The 7,243-nt window shown below is 34.4% G+C and overlaps 1 pseudogene; it reads left to right on the top strand.

The window, feature by feature from the left end:
• The first annotated feature begins 3,854 nt into the window (after window positions 1-3,854).
• LOC120248164 lies at window positions 3,855-5,216 on the top strand (annotated as a pseudogene).
• The last annotated feature ends 2,027 nt before the right edge of the window (window positions 5,217-7,243 follow it).

Below are 7,243 nucleotides of genomic sequence, written 5' to 3' on the forward strand. Positions count from 1 at the left end.
CATAGTTTTCTTTTCCTGGGAAGTGGAGCAGTTAATATTCAACATGAAATGTCTAATCTTTAAATACATTATAATCTAACTGCTTAGGATAATTTTTGCTTTAATACCTTAAGAGTCTGCAAAGCCTGAAGGATGGGATTATTAAGATGGAATTTTAATGTCAAAATTATCAGAGAAGTGAACATATTGCTAGTGTTCATAAAAATTGTATTCAATTTCTGTATGATTTGTTCAAATAAGAGATGAGAATATATTTGATTATAACTAGTAAGTAAGCCAAAATTTGATCAGATGACTGGAGGTCATGGCTACATAAGAGTTGTCAACCTCAGAGGTGAGACTATTTAAGACCTGAATTTACTCTAATATATAAATGTACCTGAGGAGATGTGCATAAAATTGTAGGTATGAAATAATTACATTGTTGGAGTGTTGTGTTGTGAAAAAAAAAGGAGTATATGAAAATTTAAAAATGAATGTAAATGATGATCATTTCTGTAGAAAACAATGCAGAAGCATAGGAGTCATTTATTAGCTTTCAGTTTTTTAAAGCTTTGGAATAACTCAAAGCTAATCTGTTAGATGGATCACAGATTTCTAAAAACTTCTTTTATTTAGCAGAAATTTATGAGTGGGCAGCCTAATCTGTGATATAGAATTTACTGTGGCATGCTTAGTATGAAAAGCAAGAACAAGATAACATTTAAATGCACTATTTTAGGTAATTGTTTTAGACCAAATACATACTTTGCAGTATTTTTTATAATCATGCTTGTCAGTTTCTTAAGGAGGATTATCCCTGTAGCAATACAAACTTTCCCTTCTACATTATCAAATACCTACAATGATGTGCTCATACATAATCATTTAGAACTATTAATAGAAACTATAATAAGCAATCAATAGTCATTCAAACTTACAATTATAATTTTTTATTCCACTGATGAGGGGGATGTAGAAACATGTCTTACGAATTGGCCTCAAGATACAAAAGCTCAGTAGGTGCTCTTCTTAGAACAATGCACATTTGTGATTTGTGAATGTTCTTTTACATTCTTATAGATATAAATATACAGTTACATTTTCCCTTTTCCCCAGTGCTACATAATTATAACTTGTAATATGTAAATATTTATGAATTCACAGGATGTTCACGAGGAGAGAAGAATGTTATACTTGCAGATTTGTCTAGTATTTGCAGAATTCAGATCTTATTATTAGGCTTTATGTTGTATTGCAAAATGTAAAAATACATTGGTATAAATATGACTTGTCTAGAAAACATACCATCTGGTGGTTCTGTTGAGAAATGAGAATTATTTCAAAATCATTTATTGTTAGAAATAAGACATTGCAATGTTGGTTGAAGATTTCACTCCCTTTATTTTATATAAGTAAATGGAGGACCTAATGCCCCATATTCTAGGTGATAAAATATGGTTCAAACACTAATATCATGAGGCATTAGGATTTAAAGACCTTAGAGATCATTTAGACAGAAATGGCATACTAAGTGATGGGCAGAGACTGTCTAAAATGTATTTTAAAGGATTCTATCAGGATTATAGATTAAAGGATACCTGTGCTCCAGTGAGGAAGCATCCTTGGCTGGCTGAGAATATATGCCTTAGGTCCTGAATGGGAACTTGGTAGCAAGCGTGCTGTCTACTGCCTTCCCTTATTTAGTGTAAATCAAAATCACTAAAACCTGGTCAAAAAAGAAGATTCCAATCCCTTAAAACATCATTGAGTAGTCAGACAAATCTACTACTAAATATTTGTCTATATGTTTGCTCAAAATCTGATTCCTTTAACTTTCTCCACTTTATCCTAAATTAATGTGCATTCCAAGAATGAACTCTTTAGATATTAGAAGATTAACATTCTTCCTTCTTTAGATATTTCCCTTTCCCAGATCAAACGTCATTAATTGCTCCAGCTTCTTTACTATCTCTATAGTTTTTTCCAGTCCCTCTTAAAATATTACTACCAGAATTAAATTTTCTAGATGATATCTTAATTGTATAAAGTAAAACAATTATTTCTCTTAATGAAAACACAATACTTTTATTTAATACAATAAGAGATCCCATTATCTATTTCATGGTGTTTTCATGCTCTTGGATCACAGTGCACTTGCCATTGAGTAGATTATTTAGGGTTTTAAAAATGAACCACTTCTCTCTGTTCTAAATATTAGGTGTTTATTAATTTCCTCATCTGATAATAATGAAAACCATATTTCCATGACTGTTCATTGTTAGCCAATGACCACACTAATCATTTTATCTTGATTACATTATTTAAAATCACCATAGCCCTAATTTTATCTACATATAGACAGCAACAATAAGAAAGTCATAAGAAGTTGAGTAACCTGCCTAAAGATATGACAGAAATACATTTAACCCTTTTGTATTTATTTTGTTATTTTGGAACAATTCGTCTTTTTCAGTTTTTATCTGGTAATTATGTTAGACTCTATTAGGAGACAAGAAACACATATTCTGAATCTATCTTAGATACTGAATATTTATGTTAAGTGTACTTGTAGAAAATGTTAAAGAAAAAAGAGAAGTTATATAACAAACCTCTTAGAGAAAAAGGAAAGGTTTCTACAAATATTCAATAGCGTAGTGTCTCAATTTCAATATTCTTTAGCCCGATAGGAGCATGTCCTGTGCTCATCATCCTTCTTGGGAAAAGCTTTATTTCTTCTTTACAGTATGATATGATATTATTGTAATTCAGTTTTTTTCTGCCTCTGCTGCTACTGTTGGGGATAAGAAATACAGACTCTCTTACTCTACCTGAGTGCTTCTAATTAATTGTATCTTCTGAGTATTCATTTTAATATCATAATAGTTGATGCTAGTCATGTTACTAAGCACCTGTCATTTAGTCCTCTTGAATTCTCCCAACAACCTTAAGGTAGGCAATGTTTTAATTCTCAAATGACATAAGAAAAAAAATTGAGGGCTAGAGAGAGATTAAACAACACCAAATTGACAGATCATTGAATAGACAAGAGATTTTCTGAACCTGGGTTCATATTCAGGTTTGATTTCGAAGTTTAGATGCTAACTCACTGCCTCTATTTTCTCTGTTGCTTACATTCTGCCCAAACGACTAGCAGTAATGCTTTCTCTGTGTCTTATGTTCACATTCCAAAGGTAGTTCCTAAGTGATCCTTAAGTCCTTTCTCCTCAGTGATCCCAGAGAATCAGAGATTTTGCTAAATGCCTTGCTTGAGTGAAAATATAAAAGCTTTGTATGGCATTTCTTTGATCCACCAGTCTAACAAACCTGACAGGGAAATAAATCACATTAGTTTAAACAAAAATGTCTTAGTAACATATCAAAATGATAACAACATACATATCTGAAAATTCATGATATAGTTTTGTAGAATAGATCTCATACTTATGCTTCTTGAATCTAGAATACACAAATCCCCTTTTATATAAATGAGAGCATTTACTCAGTTTTCTCTTGTTTTACCTCTCTTTTTCCAAATGATTCCCAAAATGTCACTTATGGAGCCTCTCCAGTTGTATGCACTTCTCAGTGAGCTCACAAGCAGTGCTCCTCTGCCCCCAGATCACGAGCTCTTTGTGAGGTAGCTGCTCTTTTGTCAGAACTTTATCTGTTGAATTTTCACCTTTTCAGTTTTGAAATTGTTTTAAACATTTCTCTACAGATATATATTCAGTTGTCTCTAAATAATCACCATTAGAAACCAAGGTTCCTTATGCACTCACATACTTGTATGACAAACAAAAACAAAAATAAGTGCAGTGGATTTGCTGCCAGAGCACAGGTGTCCTGAAAACCACCTTTAAACGTAAACCAAATTGGGAAAGGAAAAGGCTCGTATCAACATTGTTGTCATTGGACATGTAGAAGTGTGCAAGTCTACCACTACTGGTCATCTGATGCACAAATGTGGTCGTATCAAAAGAACAATCAAAAAAATTGAGCAAGAGGCTGCTGAGATGCAAAAGGGCACCTTTAAGTATGCCTGGGTCTTGGATAAACTGAAAGCTGAACATTAACATGGTATCATCATTGATATCTTCCTGGAAATTCCAGCAAGTATTACGTGACCATCGTTGATGCCCCAGGACACAGAGACTTTACCAAAAATAGGATTACAGATGCATCTTAAGCTGACTGTGCTGTCCTGATTGTTGTTGCTTGTGCTGGTGAATTTGAAGCAGGTATTTCCAAGTATGGGCAGATTTGTAAGCATGCCCTGCTGGCTTATGCAGTGAGTGTAAAACAACTAGTTGTTGGTGTTTACAAAATGGATTCCACGGAGCCACCCTACAGCCAGAAGAAATACTAGGAAATCATTAAAGAAGTCAGCATCTACATTAAGACATTGGCTATAACCTCAACACTGTAGCATTCATGCGAATTTCCGGTTAGCATAGTGACAACATGCTAGAGTCAAGTGTTAACATGCCTTGGGTCAAGGGATGGAAAGTCACCCATAAGATGGCAAGAACAGTGCAACCACCGTGTTTGAAGCTCTGAATTGCATTCTGCCACCAACTCATCGAGCTGACAAACCCTTGTGTCTGCCTCCCCAGGATGTCTACAAAATTGGAGGTATTGGTACCATCCCTGTGGGCCAAGTAGAGACTGGTATTCTTAAACCAGGCATGGTGGTCAACCTTTGCTCCACTCAGTGTTACAACTGAAGTAAAGTCTGTTGAAATGCCTTTGAAGCTTTGAGTGAGCCTCTTCCTGGGGACAATATGGGTTTCAATGTCAAGAACATATCTGTCAAAGGGGTTCATTGTGGCAATGTGGCTGGTGACAAAAAAAATGAGCCACCAATGGAAGTAGTGGGCTTCATGGTTCAAGTGATTGTCCCAAACCATCCACGCCAAATAGTGCTGGAAATGCTCCTATGCTGAATTGTCACACACCTCAAATTGCTTGCAAGTTTACTGAGCTGAAGAAGATTGACCATTGTTCTGGGAAAAAGTTGGAAGATGGCCCCAAGTTCCAGAAACCTGGTGCTACTGCAGTCATTGATATGGTTCTTGGCAAGTCTATGTGTCTCGAGGGCTTCTCTGACTAACCTCCTCTGAGTCATTTTGCTGTTCATGACATGAGACAGACAATTGCTTGTGGGTATCATCAAAGCAGTGGACAAGAAGGCAGCTGGAGTTGGCAAGGTCACCAAGTCTTCCCAGAAAGTTTAGAAGGATTAATATTATGTCCAATACCAGCCACCCAGTCATTTTTAAAATATGTTTTTTAGTATTTATTTATTTTTTGGAGAGAGAGAGAGAGACAGAGTGTGAATGAGGGAGGGGCAAAGAGAGAGGGAGACAGAATCTGAAGTAGGCTCCAGGCTCTGAGCAGTCAGCACAGAGCCTGACTCAGGGATCAAACTTATGACCTGAGCTGAAGTTAGATACTTAACTGACTGAGCCACCCAGGTGCCCGACCCTTATCTTAGTCACTGGTGGAAAAACTATCTCAGAATTGTTTGTGCCAATTGGCCATTTAGTTTAATAGTAAATGACTGGTTAATGATAACAGTACAGCCTAAAACCTTCAGAAGGAAAAGAGAATCTTTTGTGAACAATTTGGTTGTGTGTGTGTGTGTGTGTGTGTGACAGTTTTAAATTACTAGATTTAAAATCCATACTTTTTAATGGAAACAACTTGACCAAAAATCTGTTACAAAATTTTGAGACCCATTAAAACAGAAGTTTAATGGAAAAAAAAAAAACCCAAAACCAATTGGGTCATGCATGCATGTTAAATTTTTATCAGTACTCTCAAATTGTCTCATAGATTGTATCACTCTATTTTACCTTTAATAGTGCATTAATGTTCTATCTTTTCGTCCCACCATTGACAATAGGATTTAAATAATTACCTTTCTCCTTATTATATACTAATTATACCATATATGCTAAGTAACATATCTACATCTACCCATGTGTTTTGATTCTATAAACAACTTAAATTCCCATTTACTTTCCTTTTGTGTTTTTATAATTATGAATTAATTTGCATCTTTATTCTTCCTAGAACCGTCCTTAAGGCCATACAGTATTTTTATTTCTTAATTTGTTCTTATTCACAGATTCCTCTTTCGATGTTTTGTTGATTATATTTTTTAAAAACTTTTAAGATGCAAACAATATATTTAGAAATCTCATATATATGTACAGAAGATAAACTTTATTATTTACCAATCCAGCTATCTCTTTGGTAGCTGTCTGCATAGGCACTTGACTAAATTAAGAAAACCTTAAGAATAGAAAATGAATTTAATATAGATAAATCAAATTATTTTCTGAATGATAATAATAATGTGCATTTATACCTCATAAAGAATTTCCTATTTCTCAATCGATCCTAGTATTCCTTGGTATTATATCTGTTCTATTATAAAGATGAGAAAACTGAGACTCAAAGACATAAAGTGATTTGCCCAAAGTAACAATTTACATGGTGTGGCACGTATGGGATTTGAACTCCCAATGTAATTCCTCAAAAATACAAAATATTTCTGGGATACTCCTCTTTGTTGCTTTTTGTGCCCCCAACAAAATGTCTTCCTTTGCCAAAAAAAAAAAAACCCCACTCATTAATTGTATTGAATTAAGACAACATCCAATAGTCCTCTCTTCAAAGTCCAAATATCCTTAGAGATTTAATAATCAAGCTGTTAAGTAATTAAACCTTAGTAAGAATTAGCTTATCAGATTGCTTTTCATCAACCACTAAGTGAGAAGCAATGGAGCACAAAGTAGAAGAGATTCGATGGGGTGAGAACCAAGTGCAAGCAACTCGAAAGGGACTGACAGATTACAGCACTGTTGGTAGCAAGAAATTCTGGGTTATAAACGGGGAGTCTCACTAGTGGAGCTGCAGTTTAGATAACAAAAGAAAATCAATTATTTTATAATTTTGTCATATGATGGGTCTTGGCTGCAGACATAAGCTGACAATCATTCTATATTAATTGAGATCTTACCTCTGTATTTCTATTCTTGCCTCACCGACACTTGTAGGTATGTTCTTATACTCTAGACCATAATGGTACAATTCACCTGACTTTCTCTTGTGGTCAAGACAAATAAGTACTTACTAGAAGTATAATGAATTAATTAATACCTGGGAAATATGTAAATATGGATATAAATATACATCTATATAAAAAGATTCCCTCCTTTCCCTATCAAGCTGAACAGTCATCTGTATTTTATCT

Source organism: Hyaena hyaena, unplaced genomic scaffold (assembly GCF_003009895.1).
Source record: "Hyaena hyaena isolate Hyena2069 unplaced genomic scaffold, ASM300989v1 scaffold_571, whole genome shotgun sequence".
Classification (NCBI taxonomy): Eukaryota; Metazoa; Chordata; class Mammalia; order Carnivora; family Hyaenidae; genus Hyaena; species Hyaena hyaena.